Consider the following 26,194-nt stretch of genomic DNA (forward strand, 5'->3'; position numbering starts at 1 on the left):
ACAAGATTGCGGCAAGAAACTGGTGACTTTCTAAAGTAATCTTTTGAAAAAAGGCACTTTAAATCTGACTTCAGCAATAAGTCATGTTTAATGTAACAATTAATCTTATACTTTAAAGCACTATATTCGGTGGTCCCAAATGGAAGCTAGCATTTAGCGCGTGGGATAGTGAAACCCATGTTAGCCAATAGGACTACCAGCCTTCCTGCAGTGAAAAACGACAATTTTGATTTTTCACTGTCAGGACATGTAAAGTTTCAATTCTGCATGTCATCCCTTTTCCTTTCAGGGCTGGGCCTGCCTACCCCAACATCTCTTAGTGCTGAGCCCTTTTTTAGCTATTTGTAGTAGTTCGCACTTCGGACTCTATAACTTTTTTTACATAAAGTATCCACACCAAATTTACATCCTTTTTTCCCCAAACATTATGGGATTCTAATAGTGCCCATGATTTGTGGACTGCGCTGGAGTAAACAGAGAAAAGATGCAAAATATAGCAACATTTTAAGTTTTTAGGGAAAAATAGGGGGGAAATGCTCTGGATAAGAGTGTGTTTTATTCCTAAAAACGAACGCTTGCTGTGCTAAAGTCACCATCTTCCCAACTTTCAGGAACATACAGAGCTGAATAAAAATACAAAAACTTTTTAATGCAGTTTTGGCATTTTTCAAAGAGGTAGACAATTTTTCCCATTTCTTGTGCTCTCAACCTACTTCCAATTTGTGGTGGAAGCTAGTGTGACACCAAAGGGTGATCCAGGTAAGCTATAGATTTCTGAAAAGTAGATACAATTCTGAATTCAGTAAGGGGTCATATGTATAGATCCCTCAAGGTTCTCTAAAAAAACCTAACTGTTGAAATAAAGAAATATAGAAAATGATTAGGAAAAAATAGCCATTTGTGACAATGTTTTTATCTGTAACTTTTATCACAATGGTGGATTTACAAAAATAATATACCATTACGTCCACTAGACCCTACTGGTTGTGGGGATATATAGGGTTTGTGGGTTCTCCAAGAACCCAAGGTACCCAGAGCCAACAACTGATATGCACCATACAATGGTTTTTCATTGTGTACCGAGTATAGACCCGTTCACAAGGTGAATTAACTGGAGGAGTGGTTCTTAACCTTTTGATTTCTGTGGGACCCCACTTAATCACTTTTGGAACGCACATGCCCCCACTGAATCATTATTGGAATCCGGGGACACCCCACTGAGTAACTGCTGGAAGCTGGGGACCCAACCTAAGCATATTTGATCATTTGAATGGCAAAGAAATACAGAATAAATACAGACAGGAGCCTTCATCAAACAAATCTACAAATCATAAGATATTTGATTAAATTCACAAACAATTGTAAAAAAAATCTAAATGTTATTTTAATTGGAACGTTAAAGCTTTTCTAAAGTCCATTTTCCATAGTATATTGTTTGGTGCACTTGCACTACTATCACAATTCAATCTGATGATATTTACTTCATTTTGAGCCTCCAATTTCAAATTCCATTTGTACATTTTGTTTCTTCATTTATATACACTCAAACAATCTGTTAATATTATTTAATTTTCTAAGCAGTCGTGGACCCTCCTGTGTAGGTTTTGTGGAACCCCAAAGGTCCCCGGGTCACAGGTTAAGAACCACTGTGGTAGAGTGAAAAATAGGTATTGAGGATACCTATGTATTTCTGAAATGGGCATAAGATGCAGAGTTTAAGAGCAGCAGTTATTTGTACATCTCTGAATGTGAGGGTACCCGTACTAGTATAAGATTTAGAGGGTATTTTCCAAAATGTCTTCTTTCTTACACACGAACTTACATTTGGGAAGCAAAAATGCAGAGAAATGCAATTGGTAATAACTAATGTTCTACTATTCTATGATCCCACATGTCTACAGATAGGAATGGTACCTCACTTGTGTGGATAGGCCTAGTACCCAAAACAGAAAACGGCTGGAAACGCAACATGGATACATCAAATTATTTTTGCTCAAAACTGACCCTTTTTTGCAAGGTGGGTAGTTGTGAAATTTGGGCCCTAGCTCTGTCAGCACTTGGGGAAACGTAGCAAAGCTGTACTTTTTTGAAGACTAGACACAAAGGGGAATCCAGGGTACGGTGAATTGCGTGGCTCTCACCAGGTTTTGTTACACAGAATTCCTTGCAAACCTCAAACTTGACAAAAAACACATTTATGTGATGTAATGTTCTGGACTCTGTGGAGAGCCACAACTTCCCTTCTACCCAGAATTACCCCAAGTTTCCTGATAAGAATGGTACTTCACTTGTGTGGGTATGCCAAGTTGGCGCAACAGAAAATGGTTGAAAACACAAAATGTAAACATCAAATGTTTCCATTCAAAACTGACCTTTTTTGGGTAGCTGTGGTTATTGGGACGAAGGTCAGCCAGCACCTAGCAGGTAAACCTAGCAAACAAATACATTTATGAACACTAGACAGCTTAGGGAACCCAGGGTGGGATGACTTGCGTGGCTCTCACCATGTTTTATTACCCAGAATTCCTTGCAAACTTGAAGCTTTGACTAAAAAACATTTTGGGTAGAATTAACAACAAGAGAGAAAGGGCATGAGCAGGCACTCCTATACCCCTATCAATATATTGTAAACAACTAAGGAGTGGCTAAGTGAGAAGAAAAAATAAATACAAAAAATAAAAATAAAGGGTTTTTTTGTTATATTTTTATGGTTTTGTGCCCTATCTAATCAGTGAACCAGGAAAGGAAAGATCTCTCTCTTTTGAAGAAGGACTTCACTCACCACTAGTTGGTGACGTGCTTCATCATTGGGTCCCCGCTGGGGTGGCCGAATGCCTCCCCAGCGTGCTACAATGCCTGAGTTACAGCGGAGCTGGATGGTGGTGAGTGCAACAGTGTACAAACAAAGTATGTGAAATTAACTGTGAGTGCAAGGTTAAAAATACAAGTTAAAGCCTATACAATTTTTTATAATAAAGGCCAACCTGTAATAGATTAAAAACAGAATGAGCGGATTGCAATTTTTGCTCAGCATTCGTCAGGACCTAAGAAAATAGAAGATGGTCCTCCGGTGGTATGCGCGCGCTAAGGCGCACCCTCCCGTGAGGCTCTAAGTGTAAAAACTTTCGGGCGGACAACGACCAGGAATGTAGGTACTAGGCTGGGAGTCGCGGTTACTCAAATCGGGACCGCGTGAAGATTTCCCGTTCTGTCTCGACCCAAGGGGAGAGTAATGTTCTCTCGAAATGTTTTTTAGCTCCTGTGAATTGCAGTGAGCATCCACGGGTACTAACCGTGAGTAACATACAACAATTGTATTTTTTACACTTAGAGCCTCACGGGAGGGTGCGCCTTAGCGCGCGCATACCACCGGAGGACCATCTTCTATTTTCTTAGGTCCTGACGAATGCTGAGCAAAAATTGCAAATTGAACAGCAGAAACATGTTGACCACTTGTTTTATTCATAGGACACTGGTTTCCTAATATAGAACCTAGTTTGTTCGCTCATTCTGTTTTTAATCTATTACAGGTTGGCCTTTATTAAAAAAAATTGTATAGGCTCTAACTTGTATTTTTAACCTTGCACTCACAGTTAATTTCACATACTTTGTTTGTACACTGTTGCACTCCCCACCATCCAGCTCCGCTGTAACTCAGGCGTTGTAGCACGCTGGGGAGGCATTCGGCCACCCCAGCGGGGACCCAATGATGAAGCATGTCACCAACTAGTGGTGAGTAAGGGTCCTTCTTCAAAAGAGAGAGATCTTTCCTTTCCTGGTTCACTGATTAGATAGGGCACAAAACCATAAAAATATAACAAAAAAAACCTTTATTTATTTATTTTTATTTTTATTTTCTCACTTAGCCACTCCTTAGTTGTTTACAATAAAAACATTTTGCTCACATTTCTGTGATGGAAAGTTCTGGAATCTTCGAGGAGCCACACATTTCCTTCAACCCAGCATTCACCCAAGTCTCCCGATAAAAATGGTACTTAAAGGTGCAGATCGGGGGTAATACTCCCATCAGCCCTACAGGGGCAGAAAGACTGTTGTCCCAATTACTTGGGGTGTGGGAATGCCTATGCTGGGACAAGCAGAATGTGTCGCCATTTGTAAGGGATGAGGGCATTGCCATGCCCAGGCTGGGCAGCCTTCACCCCTATATTTTAAAAATCCCAAGACTGAAATAATACAATGGGCCCAGGGGGAGCACAAGCCTTTGCCAAGGGGCCACCCACTATTCCCTGTTAGTCTAGTGAGTGGGTGGATCCCTGATTAGGGGTCGCTTTCCTGAGGCAGTCCCCAAGCAGGGATTCGCTGGGCAGAGATAAAATCAACAGCACCAATCAAAAACTAGAGGCTGATCATACTAAAAGGGGCAGTCTCTTACAAAGAGGTTCCTTGTAGTTTTCTGTAATGACCACTGCAGCTAAGAGCGTTGGGGCAGGGTTGTGTGTGTGTGTGTGTGGGGGGGGGATTCGACAGACGACCACAAGGGAAAATTAAATAAAGAAGTAATTTTCCCTCCTCATAGTCTTTCGAAATCCCCCCCCCCCCCCCCCCCCTTACCTGGACAGGCCGCTGCTAGTAATGAGTTGAAACTGATTAGGGAGTATACAGCATTGTTTGGGGTTAAACTGGTAGTCCATAAAGTGAGACAAATAACGCATCCATCAGGAGATCAGCTAAGAGAGGAATTCAGAAGGTTACTGAAGGTAATGACGGCATTCATCAATGAAGAGACAGGGGCATCACAGCTGTAGCACCAATAAAGATGTCCGAAAAGGGTGGCCAAAGCATTCACATGTGCAGGTCTGTGTGATCTTAAAAATTTTGGGTAGATCAGTATTCTCTTACACATATTTCAAAGGCCTTGGCTGCACCAGTGCAAAGAGAAGATCATGCAGGTGAGATGAACAGCTTTATTTGAAGATGAGAGGCGCATGGCAATTGGATGTGGACACCACGGCCGACGAGTTTGTAACACAATGCCATCAGTGTACTGCTAGTGACAAGTACATAAGTTAACACGTGAAGCGCCTTTGGTGCCAGTTGGGGAGAGGAAGCGGTTCTTTGGAGTCATTTTGGGAAAAATATCATGGCCCCTCCAACTTACCAGCTAGTCAAGAAGTACCTTTTGGTGTTGGTGGAATTCTATTCTTAGTTGGCGGCGACAAATAAAGTTGCAACTGTCACTGTACTAGAAGTCATTTAAGTTCCTGAAGGAGGAGATGTAAAGCAAGGCATTACTCAATACTATTATCACTGTTAAAGGGGTACAATGGTTCTGAAGATGTGTATGAATTATTAAAGAGTACGGCTTTGTAACATCTTATAACAGTATTGTATTTTCCCCAAATCATCGTATTAGTAGAGAGAATGAATATAATTATCAAGGCTTTTATACAAATTGTGTTAATGAAGTCTGCTCTACAAGAATGCTATAGGCTCATTGCAGTGCTGCAAATGCTGTTAAAGGCAAATTAACTTTCAAGTGTTTGACAGAAAGAATGCAGAGTTCAAAATGATCCCATCTATGGTTGAAAGAGAGGGGGAGAGAATCTTGGTGGGTGGCTCGAAGGGCACAGGAGACAGATTCAAAGGCTAACTGGACTTTATTTCCATAATGGCTCCTGGAGCTGCAGTTCTTGCTTAGCTTACTGAAAAAGCATTAGTCTCACCTCGAACGGTTGTGTTGCTCTGATATCTGCAGCCCTCTGCAATGACCAGTGATGGCAGCATTATAAGTAGCTCGAAAAATCCATCTCCCCACAGCTCAGCTTACTTAGAGACCCACAGCCTCGTCAATAAAATATCTATAAAAGAGTTTCAGAAAAGTGATTAAGTATTAACATTGTGGCAAACCTTTGTAAAATAAAAAAAGGTTTTAAAAACCTATTCTAAAATGTGCAGAGCATGCTCCAAGTTAAGTGTGGACGGACAGTATTAATGTTATAGTATATGCTTCGCAAGACAGTTTTCTTTTAAACAGACCTGAAAGCTCAACATCGATTAAGATACTAATGTATACTAAGATATTAAAACCAGGTATGGAGCTGGTGAAGCAAGGTGGCACTGTAGCACAAGAGCATTACTGTATCCAACAAATGTTTACATCAGATTACATCTAAAAGAACCAAACTGTAAAGCATTAGAATGACAGCTAAACTGTACGAATAAAAACAAATCACACCCAGGCGCACTGAATCAACATATATCAGAATAACAGACAAATTGAGCAGGAAGACCTAGAAAGAGCCTAAAATTACCAAATTCCAAAGCAAGTACCACGAGCTTGTATCTCACAGAAGAAAACAAAGGATGATTTCAACAGCACCCATGCCCTGAGGTGGCAAGTTTGTGCCTGTTGTGTCCTTGTAAATACTGGTAGTGTCAGGGCCTGTATGCTCTCTTCCTCGGTTAGGGGGAGTTATCATGGGTGACGATCCTGGGGTACAGGAAGGAAACTAAAGCAAGGAAGAGGAGTGCGAGATAGAGCAACAATTCTGCTGGGTGAGACAACGTGTCTGCTACTAGACTGCTGAGACCACAAAGAGTATTAATAAGATGTTTTTAAGCTAACACCTGATTTTACATATTTAGGTAAATGTAAGTGCCAGTTGAAGTAATAGTGGCAGGGTCATTACATTGATGTACAAAAAACATAAAACAAAAATCCAGAGTAATCTTACAATTTGACTTGACCCACCTCGTTCCTCTCAAACTGCTAAGGACTAAGAATTATATGGTTTAGGATGTTCTGGTCACCTCAACCTTGCAGCAGTTTGTGGCGGGCACAACTATTTTTCCGAAGCTACATCCCACAAAGTCAAAAATAATATTGACAGACCGCACTTCTTCAATATGGAACAATACTGAAAAGTCTGTCTCCACTGATATACGTAGTGCCTTCTAAAACAGTCTGAAACTTGGGTATTCTTACTGACAAACATCATTCTGCAGGGCCACAAGCAGCCATAGTTACAAGTGCCTGATTTTTCCAACTCAAGGCTCTGCTCCACATAACACCGCTTCTGGATCTGAAATATATTCTGGTGATCTCCCTCGTAATATAGGTAAATGGCTCACAGTTCATCATCCGCCTGGATGACATCTCGGGGTGTGAATTTAAATTTTTTTTTTTTTTATTGTTCATCAACATCAAGAATACATTTTTATTATATATTTCACCAGAATAAGAAAATAAGCAAAAATTCATTTCAGTAAATTAATCCATGTAATAAGCTCATCATGCGAATTCTAGCTATGTTGATTCTTACTAACTCAAAGTCGTTAAGGCTATTAGGTATCTTGCTGCATACTTAAGCCTCCCCCAATCTTAACTTCCATTCTATTATTGGAGCCCATATCCGTCTCGCAGCCTCTCTTCTTGCCCTTCCCTTTTTTTCAAATAGGGCCTGTTCCAACGTGTATATCGCCAAAACCCTGGAGACCCATTGTTGTAGTGTCGGCCGTCTGGGGTCTTTCCATGGCGACGCTATACATAATCTGCTTAGTGCCATGGCCATATACAAAAACTCGTAGTGAGGTACTTCCAAGCCGTCCTTTGTTACCCCTAAGATCATTACTTCATCTAGCAATACTATACTCATTCCCAACGAGTTCTTGAAAAACTGCTCCAATTCTTGTTTATACTTATCTAAAGCAGGGCATGAAGCAAACATGTGGATAGTATCAGCTTGGTTGGATTGACATCTTGGACAGGTTATGCCTCTTGTTCCACCCCACTGTGCCACCCTGTGGGGGGTATGGTATAATTCAAACAATGTTTTATATTGCTGGGTTTGCACATTTGCTGCTCTCAGCACAGAGTTTGACAGTTTTAACGATTTCTCTGCCTCATTCCCTGTCAGCCCCAATTTTGTTCCCCATTTCTCATACATTTTTTCAGAGTCATCCTCCTTATATTTACATATTTCACCATATAGTTGTGATATGGAACATCCTTTCTCACATCTTATGTCTTCCATTAAATCTATTTTTTGCATATCAGCACCCCCACCACGCTTCTTTGATAAAACAGACCTAACTTCTAGATATTTATAAAAATCTCTATGCCTTCGATTATATAGCCGTTGCGCATTCTCATAAGTGATTATCCCTGCCGCCCCTATAAGATCTCCTATAGTTCTTACCCCCTGCCTATCCCAGCCTTTCATTACAGAGTCATGAAATATTCCTGGGAGCGATGGGTTCCCATATAGCGGTTGATTTGATTTGATTTGATTTGAATTGGACTTGTAGAGCGCATGGCTGCCCTGGAGCGTCCCAGCGCTAATCCTGATCTGAACCTGGTGAACTCAAGCGAAAGCAAGGTTAGAGGGTGGTAGGGAACAAAAAGGTTTTAAGTGCTCTTCTGAATTTCAGATGATTCGGTTCCATTCGGAGTTCTCTAGGGAGAGCATTCCATTTGTTTGACACATTCAGTGAGAACCGTCGGCCTCCTGTTCGTGCTTTCCTCACTCGTGGGACAATGGCCAGATTTTCTCCATCCGAGCGAAGGGCCCTGGTCGACTTGTAAGGTCGGATCAATCCTCTCAAGGCTGGAGGGCCTTTACCCTGCAAGGTCTTATGTGCAATACAGAGAGACTTGAAAGAGACCCGCTCTTGGATGGGGAGCCAGTGCAGGGCTTTCAGCAATGGTTTGGCTGAGGCCCGTCTCGGCGCCCCCATCAACAGCCTGGCTGCGGCATTCTGAGCTCGCTGAAGAGTCTTGATGGTAGCAAGAGGGGCTGCGAGGAAAAGGGAGTTACCATAATCCAGTTTGGACAAAATCAAACCCTGGATTAACAGCTTTCTAGATTGAAACGGGAGGAGAGGAAGTACCTTCCGGGCTGCCCGGAGCAGGCCGAAGCAACCTCCAACAACTTTCTGCGCATGAGTCTTGAAGGTCAGTTGGGGTTCGAACCAAATCCCTAGGCTTTTTATTTGCTGCTTAGGGGGTGGAAGATCTCCCATACAGGCAGGCCACATCTCAGGGGGCAGAGAGGTGAATTGATTGCCTAGGAGCATGATCTCCGTCTTAGATCCATTTAGTTTAAGTTTTGAACTGGACATCCAGGAGGAAATGGCTGTAAGACAGTCTGGGAGATCAACCGGGCTGCCCTCATGTTGCGACAGCGAGACGACAAGCTGCGTGTCGTCGGCATAACTTATAGCTTTAACCCCGAATGGGGCTATCACCTTCTCCAACGGGGCCATGTAGACATTAAACAGTGTGGGGCTGAGGGAGGAGCCCTGCGGCACCCCACACTGAAGAGGGAAGGGCTCTGACATGGACCCATTTTCCCAGATCCTGAAGGATCTCTCCTCCAGGTAGGACTGCAACCATTTGAGGGCTGATCCTGTAATGCCCAGCAGAGCCAGGCGTTGGGCCAGGACAGCATGATCCACAGTATCGAATGCGGCACTTAGATCCAGGAGGATCAGAGCTACTGATCCCCCTGAATCCAAGATGCATCTTACCTCTTCAGTCACCGCCAAAAGGGCGGTGTCTGTGCCCTGACCCGGGCGAAAACCAGTCTGAGAGTCACTGAGGAGATGGTTCACCTCTAGGTACTCGGAGATCTGCTTATTCACCACTTTTTCGGCCACTTTGCTCAGTCCAGGTAGAAGCGAGATCGGGCGAAAGTTGGCCAGATCGGAGATGTCTAGTCCTGGTTTCTTTAAAAGTGTTTTGACTCTGGCCTGTTTCCAGCTCGGGGGCACTATGCCCGAGGATAGCGACGAGTTGAGTAACTCCGTGGCTACCGGAGCAATGATGTTTAAAGTTTGCTTTAGAATGTGCATCGGGACTGGGTCTGAGGGAGAGCCGCTTTTAATAGTGGAAAAGATATTACAAAAATCTTCTTTGGATATGGGACTGAAAGCCTCAAGTTGGGGAGAGGTAGGGTCAGGGGAAGGGATCTCGACGAGTTCAGTGATGGAGGATTGAGGGAGGCTATCTAGAATTTTCCGAATTTTGGTGTCGAAAAATTCTGCTAACTGATTGCATCTCAGTACTGGGTCATTCTGGACCAAAGAGGGGGCTGGGACTTTAAGAAGCATGTTCATAATTTTGAATGTTTCTCTGGAAGAATTAGAAGAGAGACGAATTTTTTCTTCAAAAAAGGCAGCTTTAGATTTTTGTTGTCCTAGTTTGTAACGTTTAAGGGCTGCTTTATATGCGGTTTTGTGAATAGATGCCCAGTCTTTGCGCCAGGCGCGCTCGGCTCTTTTGCACTCTTTCCTGATTTCTCTTAGTTCGGGCGAGAACCAGGGAGATTTGAACGTATTGCTCTTTTTTGTGCAGAGCTTAAGAGGCAGAACCGAATCCAGGGAATTAGTGAGCCAGTCTCGAAAATTTATGTCTGCCTGTAGAACATCGGATTCTGTAGGGGGGGCAGATTTTTCGAGAGCAGATGACAAATTGTCTACTGACAGCCTTGGCCATGGCCTTTGAAGCGTACGGGAACAAGGGACCTTGATTCCTCCTTGGAGAAATTCCCATGAAAAAGGAACTAGGAAGTGGTCTGACCATAATAGGGGAAAGGGGGGTTTGGCTGTAATCTGGGGGATGTTGGAAAAAATCGGGTCTAACAAGTGACCTTTATTATGGGTGGCTTCCTTATTTGTCAGTTCAAGATCAAAGGAGCTAAGGTTGGTAATCAGTTCAGCCCCAGAGTTATCCTTGGGATCGTCGAAGTGTATATTCAAGTCGCCCAGGATCAGAAAATTCGGGGCCTGAGAGGCAGCTGATAGGGAGATTTCTAACAGGGAGTCAGGGAAGTGTTTTAGACTCCCCGGGGGTCTATAGATGAGAAGACCTGACAGGGAGTGGGTGGGTGAGAGCTGAATGTTAAAACTAGCACTTTCTGCATCTAAAATTCCACCCTCCTTCAATCTACAGGTCAGAGACTCCCGATGGATTATGGCAAGTCCCCCCCCCATACCTTTGTCTCGATTCAAACATTGGATATTGAAACCACTGGGGAGCGCCGATACAATATCGAAGTCTGAGTGAGGGGATAACCATGTCTCCGTCAAGAAGAGCAGGTCGAACTTGCCGTCTTCTAACAGCAGGTGGATCTCGACCGCATGCTTCGGAAGCGATCTGCAGTTCAGGAGAGCCATCTGCAGAGTTCTACCCAACTTCTTACCGACCGACTCCCCACTGTAAGGGGCCGGACAGACAGGGCATCTACAAAAGGGAGGGCTAGGACCCACCCAGTGCGGGCATCCAGAATTGCCCATGAGTCGAAATGACAATAGATCCTCCTTAGAGTACCTTATGGGTCCAGGGGGAAACACGGGCATAGTGGCTGGCCCTAGGCCCGGTCTGGCCCGGACGGGCCCAGACGGGCTTGCCTCTGGCGCGCCTCCGGCGCGCCATCGGCGCGCCCGCTGCGTCCGCCCGCTGCGCGGACGGAAGTCAGGCTTCATAAGTAACGCCCGGGCTGTGATTCGCCCGACCGCTAGAGCGCTGACCGCGTTATTTCAGTTGCAAATGGCGGCCAAAGTCGTCGCCCTTTGCAAAACAGTTATTCTACCGAGAAGACCCTAAAATCGGCCCCCGGTTTGTGCAAATAGGGTGGGAGGAAGCGCCCTGCTGTGACACAATTAAACAGGTAAATTACGGAGCTAGCACAATTTTTGATTAAAAAGCGATAGTATTTTCCATACAAGAATAAAAACAAAGTAGAGTGCCTAGCTCCCGGCTTTCCGCCTCAGGAGCGCTAGTGTTCACAGGTGCAAATTAGCAAGGAGAGTGACAGACAGCCTGCTGCTCTTATACGCCCGGGCTGTGATTCGCCCGACCGCTAGAGCGCTGACCGCGTTATTTCAGTTGCAAATGGCGGCCAAAGTCGTCGCCCTTTGCAAAACAGTTATTCTACCGAGAAGACCCTAAAATCGGCCCCCGGTTTGTGCAAATAGGGTGGGAGGAAGCGCCCTGCTGTGACACAATTAAACAGGTAAATTACGGAGCTAGCACAATTTTTGATTAAAAAGCGATAGTATTTTCCATACGAGAATAAAAACAAAGTAGAGTGCCTAGCTCCCGGCTTTCCGCCTCAGGAGCGCTAGTGTTCACAGGTGCAAATTAGCAAGGAGAGTGACAGACAGCCTGCTGCTCTTATACGCCCGGGCTGTGATTCGCCCGACCGCTAGAGCGCTGACCGCGTTATTTCAGTTGCAAATGGCGGCCAAAGTCGTCGCCCTTTGCAAAACAGTTATTCTACCGAGAAGACCCTAAAATCGGCCCCCGGTTTGTGCAAATAGGGTGGGAGGAAGCGCCCTGCTGTGACACAATTAAACAGGTAAATTACGGAGCTAGCACAATTTTTGATTAAAAAGCGATAGTATTTTCCATACAAGAATAAAAACAAAGTAGAGTGCCTAGCTCCCGGCTTTCCGCCTCAGGAGCGCTAGTGTTCACAGGTGCAAATTAGCGGTGTATAGTGATTCATTCTACCCAATTTTATCTTCCTCTTAATGATAGACCATACTGTTATTGCAGCCCCCAAGGTCTTAAAGCGTACCTTCTTATAGTAGCTTTTCTCATCGTATTTAAGAAGCCATCTGTCCGAGTCTTTGACCAAGAGCTCATACACGTCTGGAATCACATCCCTCCCTCTCCATTTATCCGTTATATCCCCCCCCAACATCCCTCTTATATATTGCAAAACTGTAGCCCAATAATAGGCTTTAAAGTCGGGAAGCATCAGCCCACCACGTTCTCGGGGTAGCGACAACATTTTTTGACTGCGGCGTGTTCTTCCTCCTGCCCAGATGAACCTGTTTGTTACCCCTTCCAACTCCCTAAACCACTTATTATCAAATAACAGGGGGATGGTCCTAAAAAGATATAGCACTTTAGGTAAGAATGACATTTTTATCAAATTGCACCGGCCGATTGTAGTCAAATGTAGATTGTTCAATCTATTAAAATCAAGCTTGGCCTTACTTATTATCGGTTCTATATTTTTTGCCACAACTGTCGACATATCAGAGGTGATTAAAACCCCTAAATATATCGCTGTTCCAGTAATTCTTTGATCTACCATTGTTATTTTTTGATTTATTACAACCTGCGTTTTGTCTACATTTAGCTTATATCCTGATAGCTTTCCATATATAGCTGCCTCTTCTTCTATCGCCCGCAATGCCGATTCGGGATCACCTGATGTGACCGCCAAATCGTCCGCATATCCCAGAATTTTTGTTTCGCATCCATTCAAAACAATTGGCCGGATGTCTATATTCTGCTCTATTCTTCGTATGAATGCATCTAAATACAAGGCAAAGAGGAGCGGGGAGCAAGGACACCCCTGTCTGGTTCCCCGCCCAATCGTTATTATATTACTCATGTCACCCATGATTCTGAGTCTTATTCTTGGGTTAGGATATAATGCCCTTACAGCCTTTAGGAATATGCTCCCAAGGTTTACCTTCTCTAACACTGCCCAGAGAAATCCCCACGAGACCCTATCAAATGCTTTTTCTGCATCTAGTAGTATTAATGACATAGGGTCTCGTGAGGCTGCTGTTCCATCAAACAGGGTTAATACTCTCCTAACATGCTCTGCGGTGCCTCTCCCAGGGATGAACCCATGTTGTCTGGGGGATACGATCTTGCCTATTATACTCCCTAATCTATTTGCCAAAATTTTCGAGTACATTTTTACATCACTGTTCATTAAACTAATAGGTCTATATGACCCAGGATTAGTCGTAGTTTTTTTTTTTTTAATAAACACAATCATAACTGCTTCACTCCAAGACTCTGGGGGGGTGTGCCATTTTGAATATTAGTTATCAAATTGAAAAAATCCCCCTCCATTTCAAGCATAAAGGTTTTATAAAATTCTAATGGGATAGAACCCGGGCCTACAGCTTTCCCTGCTGGAAGATCCAAGATTGCTCTATGCATTTCCCCCCGATTAATCGTTGTTTCCAGAGCCCCTTTATCAACCGCATCCAATTTTTCTAGATTTGCTCCTTCAAGAAACTCCTCAATATCACGTATCTCACCCCCTTGATCAGGACTATAAAGTAGTTGATAAAACTCCTGAAACCTTGCACATATGTCTCTAGGTGCTGTGACTATACTACCATCATGAAGCATGATCTCCGCAATATCCCCCTTTGTGGCCGCCTGCCTTGTTCGAATAGCTAGTATGCAGCCAATCTGCTCACTGTATTCATATTGTTCTTTCCTCCATGCCAGGTAGTTCCCTGCTGCCTTAGATGCAAATATCTCCCCCACTGCTGCTTTTGCGACTGTTAGTCTCTGCGATATTACAGTAATGTCTTGTTTGGACCTAATAGCAACGCCAAGTTCTTCCTCAATATTAGCCACCATTCTTATTCTCCCTGCCACCTCCTCCCTTTCTGCCTTGTTTCGTCTGGTTGAGTAGCTAATTGTCTCTTCCCTTATGCCTGCTTTCATTGTATCCCAGACTTTAGCGGGGGAAGCTGTTCCTCTATTTACCTCAAACAAAGCCTTTCATCCATTCTCTCATATGGTCAATGTACTTAGCATCTTGTAACATGGCTCTCTCAAAAGTCCAGTTTGAGGTCTGTTTGTATTGCGTTGGAATTGCAATATCTAAGATCAGCGGGTTATGGTCTGACATGACGCGTGGGAGTCTGATCACTTTACCTATAGTTGCTATTGTAGGGGAGACCAAAAAATAATCTAACCTTGCTAATGCTTTATGGGGTGCAGAAAAATACGTGCTGCCCCCACCAACGTTATGTTGCTGCTCACATATATCTACTAAGCCATTATCTTCCATTAGGCTTATCAAAGCCATATGGCTTCTCTTTTTTCTCCCCACAAATTTTTGGGGATAATTTTTCCATAAACCATTCAGGCCATTAATATTTAGATCCCCACATACCACCAGGGGCTGGGGCCAATTAGTCAGTTGTGCATTCATAGCGTTAATAACTTCAGGATCGTCAACTGTCGGGGCATACAATGAGCATAAAGTAAAGTTAAATCCCTGCACCTGGCATTCCATCAGCACCCAACGCCCCTGTGAATCTGCTTTTTGTCTTTTAACAACCACACCGCCGTGCCGCACTAATACAGCCACCCCTCGCGTCCTCGTCCCTTGTGTCGTACAAACAAGCAGTTGATAACCTAGCTGCCCCAATAATCCCTTTTGAGCAACCTCTATATGGGTCTCCTGCAGACAGAGCAAGTCAACATGAATTGTTTTTAAATACTCCCTCACCTCCCTTCGCTTCCTTCCATCATTCAATCCACAGATATTTAATGTACCTATCCGCATTGATATTCTTGTTTTATCCTCAAATCCTCATTCAGCCTTTCTTCAACTCTCTCATCTGTGAAGAGCATTTTAAAGGCTATCTAACTGAAGTGGGGTTTTGGATGCGAGCTAACACTCTCATGATAAACACCAACAAGGCAGAGATACTCTAACTTGAAAAATGGTAATCATGACTGGTCAGACTTATGTGGGCTTATCAATATGATTCCCCCCTCTTGCTCTAGTTACAGTTGTTAAGAATTTAGATCTCTTAGACAACACCCTAATGCTCAGAATTCAAGTCAATAAAGTCCCCTCCACATATCTTCACTATCTGAGACTGCATAAAAGATCTGCCCCATCTCTCTTATGACTGCCAAACAAGCCTCTATTACGCAATGATTCCCTCTAGATTGGACTATTGAAATATCCTTTATTTAGTATCGCCAAAGGCACTGCTATCTAGATTGCAGCAGGTGTAAAATATTCAGTCTGCCAAGACTATTTCCTATCTCTCTTTTCAGAGATCGGCTCCACTGGCTTCACCATTGAGCAAAGAATAGCATTTAAGTCACTTTGCATCACTCATTGGTGCTTTCCATCAGCTGGAGCCCAACTATGTCCAAGCAAAATGTAGGTCATTATTCCTCAGCCGGGTTCCTCAAATCCCCTCTTTTGCTGAAACTGACAATCCCTTACTATGGGAAGAGTAGTCAGGGACGTCAATCATTCTCAGATCAGGCAGCAACGCAGTATATTACTCTTCCTAACTCACTAAGATATATATTGGATCACTCGAATTTCAGGAGCTCTCTGAAAGTACTACTTTTTGCTTAAAGGCTTTTGCAACTACAGGTTGTGGAGTTTCCATATGTTAATCCCTCAGCGCCAGTGTTTATCTTAATAAAAATGGATTATGGTAATAGTTATCCTTCTAAACACAAAATAAAAAGTTGTAACTTATCTTCAATTTCATCAAAATGCATCATCCAAACTAATTGAGCGAAAAAGTGAGGACACTTTTGATCAGCTCTTTCAACTTTACGAACTACCTCAATGTAAAATAAGCATGTTTAAATCTCATGCAATCAACATAAGCCAGTATGTGCAGCTTCAACTCCTTTTTAGCTGCAAAATGTAAATGGCATTCACGTGTACAAAACAGATGATCATCAAATTGATTTTTGCTTACTTCTCAAAAATGTAATGTAAGTCAAGAGGCAACTCTTTTTCTTTAGCAGTAACCAAACTCTGGAAACACCTTCCATTTCCGTATTGCTCCTAGCCAGTGCTGCTCAATCAACTAAACACCTTGCTCTTCACACTACAGTGTAAGAATGTGGTCAAAATGATGTGTGGTAGTTTCGTTACATAAATGAAGCGTTGGTGTTCGTGCCATCTACAAATAACCAATGACAACATTTGTTTCACTATATAAAAGACATAGTTGGAATGGAACGAGATTATGTTTGACAACCTGGAACACAGTACAATAAATTGGGTATCAAGTCTCGGATGTCACAGGAATGGCTGCAAACTATGAATGACCATTACTGTAGATCATTGACTAGGATAACTTATAGGATTTCCACTTGGTAGATAGGAGTGTGGCAGACACCACAATGGCTGCCTTGTTTTAACCGCCCAATTGAAGCATGGGCGTCCCCAAGTATGTCCAAAGCCTATTTGTGGATTCCTACACATTTCTAAGTTGCTGTATAAATTGAGTTTCTTGCTTGCACTAGCGTAATAGCAAAACCCAAAAAAGGCAAGAATCATTGGCAACTGGCATACATACAAAATAGGGATAAGTAAAACAATGGAAATACCAGAAGGAAATCCACCTGTCAATGGAACTGCCTGTCAAGCAACTGGAGGCAACTCAACTGCCACAATGTACTCTAAAATTGAAATGCCTTTATAGTCCTATGGCAGAAAGTACACTGTGGCAGGACGACAGGATCATTTGATTGTTGATGGCGTTAAACTACTAGTGAATACTAGGTGAAAACATTCTGTTAATACTGAAGGAGATCACTGGATAAGGCTGCACCTTTGTGGGAGCCATTCTACATAATAACAAAATACATTGACATCAGTGACGTCCTCTACTTAGAAGAAGAGTAAGGTATCAGTAGTCTGATTTGATTTCAACTTATAATAATAGGAATATTGTCTACAACACATTACTGACTGTCCAGTCATTACCTAGGTGAAATCAAGAATAGCTTTAATACATCTACTCTATGAAGGATGAACCAAGAGAGGATGTAGCTACTGGAATACCAAAAACACAATTACAGAGGAACTAAGTAATAGGTCTGGACTGGTGGTGGTGGCCACGAGTCAATTTGTGAGGTACATTTTATTTGCCCAATGTATTTTTATTCTTTTGGATACTAACCATAGCATAATAAAAATACACGACAGTTAAAAAATAAAACATGAATATGAATACTGTTAAATTTGGTTTTACATTCTTGGGGCCGAAGTCAATGTTCATACTCGTTAATTTCTTGTGGGAACATAAAGGCTATATAAAATGCAAGGCAGTGCAGTTCAATGTATAACATTATCATAAAACATCAGAATAAACTCTTGCCTAGTCTCCTAAAGGGAAATGGATTCCGTTTCGATATTCAGCTCACTGTTACTGTACATACGTGAATCACTACTTGTGCAAATCGTTAAAAAAAAGTGTTAATTATTCTCTATTAGACAGAAGGTCGGAAAAATACAAAATTCCATTACCAACAAAAGAGATTACTATACTGTAAGAAACGCAAGCTATATTCATTCCTCATTTTTCCTCAGAATAAGACAGGCGGACCAACCGAATAGACAATAGTGCTATCATTGGCCATATCACAAAGTGACGCTGCTTTAGGATAATACCTTATTCCCTTACCCTTAACCCCTTCGACGCTGATGACGAGCTGGGCTCGTCATGAGGTAGCCTCCTGCTACGCTGATGACGAGCCCAGCTCGTCACGTAACATGCGCTTTTAAATATCTCAGCGTGCGAGCGGAATTCCGCCCGCACGCATGCGGTTAAATAAGGGGACAGCCAATTCTGCCTAGGGTTCACAGTATGTGTGCAAAAAAGCATAAAGTGTGAAACAGAATCTCTACCTCCTCGCATATATATACAGGTGTTGGGTATCTGCAAGTCTTAGCTAGATTGACAGACTCTAGATAAATATGCCCCTAGTCTAGATTTCAAGTAGACAGTGCGCTACATTTTTGGGTGTATCACTTCCAGATACCCCTCTACTAATGCCAGAAGGAAACTTCAGTCGCCAGTATGCATCCTATTTGTCTGAAATGATCTCAGAATTGACTTAGATGGTGTCTTACCATAGATGGATCAGATTGAGCCCCGATCTCCTTACTAACATGTCCTCCCAAACTATTACCTTTTATGTCCATTATAGAGTTCACTTCCAGAGCAGATCTTTGATACACCGAGGCAAGCTGATTTCTATTGAGTCGAATCCGGTACAAAACTGGCCCGAAAGCAGCTCCAACGGAGATGGGCCTCATTCCCCACTTCACACACAGGGGGAATCAGCAAAGTACCAGGTCTTAACTTTAACAATCATCAGAAAAATATTTTCTTTTACTTGTAATTGCCTCACTTTTTAATACAGATTTTAGTGGGTGGGCGAGGTGCACAGCGGTTTGTTTGAGAATTTTCTCAAATTTATGTGTGCTGTATGGGGTTGGGTGCTCCTGCAGGTAACGTGTCCGTCCGTCACGTTTTGAACATTAGTTGCTAAGTGTGTGCATACATAAATTATGAATGCATCCCTGCGCGTTAGGGCACTCCTTTGGTTCTGTACATAAGACTCCAAAACAAGTTATTGCAGTGTTGCTCTTTTAATTAGTTTTCCAAAACTGTTCATTTGATATTGGAATCATATCAATCAAAGTTCAAAGAATTGCTTTCATCATATCATGTATTCAAGTAATGAAGATCCATCAAAATTCATACATGCTCCAATGCATTTCGGGCTACCCTGCCCTTTATCCAGGAGCTTTAAGAAATCAAAAAGATATAGCCAGTCACTTACATGTACAATGTAACACACTTAAACGTGCTGGTCGCGTGACATCATGCAAGACGGTTGTGAGGCGCAGCAAGTACTCGAAAACGTAAACGAAAAGGTGAAAAAGTGAACGAAAAAGTGAAACAGGGTGTCAGGCGGTAACGTGGACTTACTAGACGGACTATCGGAAGTTCCACTCAAGATGAGGCTGAAACGAAAAAACAACGTACATGAACAGTCGTCCATGGGCGTGTGTGTCTTACATAGAAACTGACTTGTAGATACACGTGGCGGTATAAAACAGACTTACTTGATAGACGACGGCATCTGTGCATCTTGACGATGATCAGTTCACTGTGGATAGTTTCACGGGGGGTTCAAACAACCCGGCATCTATATGGAGGATAGGTCTTGGGCGGGTCACGTGATTAATCAAGTTAAAAAACGGACGAAAAGTGAACGGACTGCGGTGGCAGCCATGTTATAGTGGTGAACTATCGAGACTTGCTAGATCGTGACATATATAAGTGTACAAAAATGAACATCAATACATTTAGGAAAATGGCTTTACAAAAGAAACATAGCATCAGGGATCACAAAATAGTGATTTACAGAAAACAACTCAGTTCAATCCTGTCGTTGAGCCCAAACGGCTGCATAGATTGCAAGCGATAAATCCAAGCCAGTTCTCGTTGCAATAAACATTTATTATTGTCTTTGCCCTCTTTCTTCTTTATGATTTCCAGTACCATGTATTTGAGTTGTGCCACACTATGTGAATGTTCGTTGAAATGTACAGCAATGTTGGATTTTGTGTTTTTGGTTCGGATGTTGGATCTATGTTCGTTGAGACGGACCTTTATTTTCCTTTCGGTTTTACCGATGTAGATCTTTCCACACGGACATTTGAGGAGATATATCAAATTAGACTAATCACAGGTAGCTTCCACATTGAGTTTGATGTTGAAACCCCTCATTGGGTGGGTGATGGTGTTACCTCTAATAATGTTATTACAACTGTTGCAGTTGGTGCATGGGCGTGTTCCTTTAGTTGTTTTGCACGTGTCTGATTGTTTTGACAATATCTCTTTGATGTTTTGGTTGCGGGTATATGCAAAAATAGGTATAGATTTAAACAAATCCTTAAAGTCAGGTTCCGATGTTAGAATTGGCCAATGTTTTAAAATGATCTTTTTGTATGCTGCACTTTGGATGGAGTATTTAGAAACAAGAACCATCCTGGTCCCTGTAGGATTAGATGAGTTGGTGAGTGCCATTTCCCTTGATATTTTAGAAACTCGATCCTCAGCTTGTTTAATTGTGTCTTCAGGATAACCTCTTTCACGGAACCTGTTGCCCATTTCGGCGATCCGTTTGTTGCTGAGCTCAGAGTTTGACGTGATGCGTTTGGCCCGTAACATTTGTGAATAAGGTAAATGTCTTTTAAGGGAACCCTGGTGGAAACTGGAATAGTGCAATGTATTGTTTCGGTCTGTTTTCTTCCGCTATAAATCTGTGTCAAAACCAGTGGTTGTTTTGGAGACATGTACGTCTAGAAATGTGATTGATTCGTCATTGATCTCCCAAGTGAATTGGATTCGGTCGTCCTTAGAGTTGAGATCTGCCAGCAAGTGTTCCAGGTTGTCTCTTGAGTCTTTCCAAATAAAAATAGATCGTCAATATATCTGACGAATAGTTTTAAGTTGTTGACCCATTCGGGATTCTCATAGATGTGGGTTTCCTCAAAGTCTTTCATGTAGACATTGGCGTACGTGGGCGCGGCACAATTGCCCATGGACATACCGGACAGCTGCATGTACCACTCATTCTCATGCTGGAAGTAACTATGATACAGGGTGAACATCATAAGTTCTATCAGAAACTGTTGCATTGGAGTCTCTATTCCACTGTTTAAGATGGTTTTCTCAATAGCTTCAATCCCACCCTTGTGGGGAATCGACGTGTATAGAGACTTGACGTCTGCTGTACATAAGATCACATTTTCACCTTCTTCTTGTGTGATGTTTGCGAGTTTGTTGAGGAATTCAGTGGTGTCCCTCACATAACTTTTCATTTGTTTGACTGATGGTTGAAGATACCTATCGATAAACTTTCCGACAGGCTCGTGAAGTGATCCTCTCGTGGATACTATGGATCTAAATGGTGGGTCGTTGCGATTCTTGTGGATTTTGGGAATGATGTGTATTGATGGACTCCTTGGATGTTCTAGCAGAAGAAATGTCTTTGTTTTTTCGTCAATCGTGCCTAACTCCAAAGCTTTATTAACTTATTTCACTCAAAATGTTCTTAAATTGGCTTGTAGGGTTGGCGTCTAATTTCATGTACGTCTCTGGGTTAGAGATGTGTTCATGCATTTTCTATACATACATTGTGGTGTTGACCACCACCAGAGCTCCGCCTTTGTCAGCTTTTAGACACTTGATCTCCGTGTTATTTGCTAGTGTTTTAAGAGTATCCTGGTCTTTCTGAGTGATGTTTTTATGAATTTTTTTGTTATAGTTGATTTTGGTCAAGTCTTGTTTGACGAGAGTTTCAAAAAGATCAATGCATTTGTGGCTGCAAGGTGCTTGATATGTGCTGGGGGGGCGTAGGCCCAACAGTAAGTCTGGTTTTTTGTCAGTATTTGGTGCTAACACATTATCAAACAAGCATTTGCAATGCAATAGGTCTCGTAGTTGTTAGAGTTTGAGTTATTGGCATTGTAAATGGCAATGCCATTTATTTATGTGTTGGTGTCTAAAACATAAATAAAAGGCATTGTCATTTACAATGCCAATAGGTTAAACTCTCGCAAATGCGAGACCTATTGCATTGCAAATGCTTGATAAAATGATTGTTTGGCTCACGGATCGACCCATTCCTAATTGCCCTTTGAGACGGCTGACAATAGAAACTTTTAAGTGAAAATCAGCCTAATTAGCGGCACACTGGCAGAGGAGATCACGTCAGAACAGTATGCAGATGTCTGACGCACGGCCGCCATAGTAAACGTTAAAGTGTACACATGATGTTTTCTCGGCGGTCTAAACAGCCATACATGCGCAGTCCGTGGGGTTGGAGAGTGGGAATGTGGGGGGTGAGCGGTCATAACAATACTGCAAGCTGCAAATGCTTATGAACCACGGAGCAGGAGCCACGAGGGGGGAGGCAGCAGTAACTCACAGAGAAAAAAACATGGTGCCGCCATTGAGTAAAAAAACAAATACTCATAAAAATAAAGGCATGGGGCAGCGTTCCGCGCCGTAAATAATCAAACAAACGCACAGCCACAATTATTCTTGCCCAGGCTTACATGCGCGCTGCCTACAACAAACCAGCCATGCGCCATCATGAAATAATCGCAGAGAAATCTAGTAGATTGATAAAAAAAAAACAGGCGCTGCCCGGCTGAGGAGCGAAGAAGCCCCTTCCGCCCGGCGTCGACGAGTCTTCCGTTTCTAGGCAACAGCCCCACCGGCACCAATCCCAGCGCGGCTCCTCGTCTGACGTCAGAGGAGCTGCGCTCGGGATTTCTGATTCTGAGGCTCCCGAGGTTCCCGGGCTGCGGCGGTGTTTCCGGGGAGGCAACTTTGAATTTGCGGCGGAGATACGGGGAGTCACGACAAAAGAGCCAGGTGAGTGGGGGGTGGATGCGTGCATTTGTGTGTGCGCGCGTGTGTGTGTGTGTGTGTATATATATGCAGTGTGTGTCTGTGTGCGCATGCGTGAGTGAGGCTGTGAATCTGAGGCATGGCATCTGCACGGCGCCGTGCGCGCCCTCGATGGCAAATCGGAGACGCTCGTGCCTGTACACGGTCTCACATTCCCCCTAACACGCCAACAAAAGGTCCATCGCTACGCTCGACCTAAAAAATGGCGTAGTCGCAGTTTCCTGGTGAATTTGAAGGTGCTCACTTCCAGTTCCAATTGATTGGTTTTAGCAGTTGGGACAAATGATGTCCCTTTTTGTAACAATTTCATCTCCTGTGTAGTTAAAATGGTGTCAGAGATGTTTATCACTAAGTGTTCTTCTTTTTGTCCTTTTTCAGGATGGTGCTTCTGGTGTTGGGGTGACCTTTCTCTTTTTCTTTTACTCCTACGGGGTCTCCTCTGTCGTTCTGGCCTTCCTCTAAAAAAGGCTCCGAAGTAGTTGGACTGCTATCTCTGTGTATCAAACCTTCCGTGCTGTCTTTGGATTGTTGCTGTCCTACATTCGGTGCCATACTTCTTCTGGCGGTTGGTCGCCGAGATGTCTCACTTCCAGAGGAAGAGGTATCATTTGTTGGCTATGTGGTTTGTTCCTGAGTCGTTGGGCATACACTTCAGCCCATGTGTAAACCTCTCCCAGCTTGTAGTCCAGGGTGTCCCTTCTGAACTTTCTTATTTTCCTTTCGTTTATTTCTCTGGTGTGCTTATCTAATTGTGTCTTAGTATCCTCTAAGATTTTGAGCCATTCCTTGGATGAGACAGAGTCCTCTACTTTTTCGATGTGTTTGATTTCGTTGCTTACATCTACAAGGATGCTTGATAGTTCTTCTACAATGAGTAAGATAAGATCCAGGCTGCATTTGTTCAGGATAGCATTCCACTTTTCTTGGAAGGTTTTCGAGTTCTTACACAGGGAGAGTTTTAATGCTATCCGCAGTCCTAGGGAAATTCTCAACGCCCTGTGGTACTTGATGAGGGTGTTGGCATGTAATTTTTGGTTGATCTGGCGCTTGGACCCCCAGGGGGGAGGTAGCACGCTAACAAAATGAACTACGAGGAGATTTCAAAAAGTACAGAAGCAAGGGCAAGCACTCTCGCATTCAGCAACGATGAAACCGAGCGTATTTACGCACTCATCAATGAAGATATAGGGCAAGAAACATCCGGCCGCACAAAAGAACAGTGCATCAGGCAACTTTTATACTTATCCAAGCGCCAGATCAACCAAAAATTACATGCCAACACCCTCATCAAGTACCACAGGGCGTTGAGAATTCCCCGGGGACTGCGGATAGCATTAAAACCCTCCCTGTGTAAGAACTCAAAAACCTTCCAAGAAAAGTGGAATGCTATCCTGAACAAATGCAGCCTGGATCTTATCTTACTCATTGTAGAAGAACTATCAAGCATCCTTGTAGATTTAAGCAAAGAAATCAAACACATCGAAAAAGAACTAGAGGACTCTGTCTCATCCGAGGAATGGCTCAAAATCTTAGAGGATACTAAGACACAATTAGATAAGCACACCAGAGAAATAAACGAAAGGAAAATAAGAAAGTTCAGAAGGGACACCCTGGACTACAAGCTCGGAGAGGTTTACACATGGGCTGAAGTGTATGCCCAACGACGCAGGAACAAACCACATAGCCAACAAACGATAACTCTTCCTCTGGAAGTGAGACATCTCAGCGACCAACCGCCAGAAGAAGTATGGCACCGAATGTAGGACAGCAACAATCCAAAGACAGCACGGAAGGTTTGATACACAGAGATAGCAGTCCAACTACTTCGGAGCCTTTTTTAGAGGAAGGCCAGAACGACAGAGGAGACCCCGTAGGAGTAAAAGAAAATGAGAAAGGTCACCCCAACACCAGAAGCACCATCCTGAAAAAGGACAAAAAGAAGAACACTTAGTGATAAACATCTCTGACACCATTTTAACTACACAGGAGATGAAATTGTTACAAAAAGGGACATCATTTGTCCCAACTGCTAAAACCAATCAATTGGAACTGGAAGTGAGTACCTTCAAATTCACCAGGAAACTGCGACTACGCCATTTTTTTGATAATGTGTTAGCACCAAATACTGACAAAAAAACAGACTTACTGTTGGGCCTACGCCCCCCCAGCACATATCAAGCACCTTGCAGCCACAAATGCATTGATCTTTTTGAAACTCTCGTCAAACAAGACTTGACCAAAATCAACTATAACAAAAAAATTCATAAAAACATCACTCAGAAAGACCAGGATACTCTTAAAACACTAGCAAATAACACGGAGATCAAGTGTCTAAAAGCTGACAAAGGCGGAGCTCTGGTGGTGGTCAACACCACAATGTATGTATAGAAAATGCATGAACACATCTCTAACCCAGAGACGTACATGAAATTAGATGCCAACCCTACAAGCCAATTTAAGAACATTTTGAGTGAAATAGTTAATAAAGCTTTGGAGTTAGGCACGATTGACGAAAAAACAAAGAAATTTCTTCTGCTAGAACATCCAAGGAGTCCATCAATACACATCATTCCCAAAATCCACAAGAATCGCAACGACCCACCATTTAGACCCATAGTATCCACGAGAGGATCACTTCACGAGCCTGTCGGAAAGTTTATCGATAGGTATCTTCAACCATCAGTCAAACAAATGAAAAGTTATGTGAGGGACACCACTGAATTCCTCAACAAACTCGCAAACATCACACAAGAAGAAGGTGAAAATTTGATCTTATGTACAGCAGACGTCAAGTCTCTATACACGTCGATTCCCCACAAGGGTGGGATTGAAGCTATTGAGAAAACCATCTTAAACAGTGGAATAGAGACTCCAATGCAACAGTTTCTGACAGAACTTATGATGTTCACCCTGTATCATAGTTACTTCCAGCATGAGAATGAGTGGTACATGCAGCTGTCCGGTATGTCCATGGGCAATTGTGCCGCGCCCACGTACGCCAATGTCTACATGAAAGACTTTGAGGAAACCCACATCTATGAGAATCCCGAATGGGTCAACAACTTAAAACTATTCGTCAGATATATTGACGATCTATTTTTTATTTGGAAAGACTCAAGAGACAACCTGGAACACTTGCTGGCAGATCTCAACTCTAAGGACAACAGAATCCAATTCACTTGGGAGATCAACG

The 26,194-nt window shown here is 43.0% G+C and overlaps 1 protein-coding gene across 2 annotated transcripts in view; it reads right to left on the minus strand.

The window, feature by feature from the left end:
- FDXACB1 (ferredoxin-fold anticodon binding domain containing 1) overlaps window positions 1-26,194 on the minus strand; it is a 149,824-nt gene that overhangs the window by 107,493 nt on the left and 16,137 nt on the right. Inside the window, exons 2-3 of one of the 2 annotated variants that reach the window (XM_078682313.1) lie at window positions 5,685-5,819; window positions 5,120-5,222 (exon numbers count right to left, since the gene is read on the minus strand). The gene's annotated coding sequence lies outside the window, so the exon portion shown is untranslated. The remainder of the gene's footprint in view (window positions 1-5,119; window positions 5,223-5,684; window positions 5,820-26,194) is intronic. The other variant, XM_078682314.1, reaches the window with a different exon arrangement.

The sequence above is a fragment of the Lissotriton helveticus genome, chromosome 3_1, assembly GCF_964261635.1.
Source record: "Lissotriton helveticus chromosome 3_1, aLisHel1.1, whole genome shotgun sequence".
NCBI classification, from domain to species: domain Eukaryota; kingdom Metazoa; phylum Chordata; class Amphibia; order Caudata; family Salamandridae; genus Lissotriton; species Lissotriton helveticus.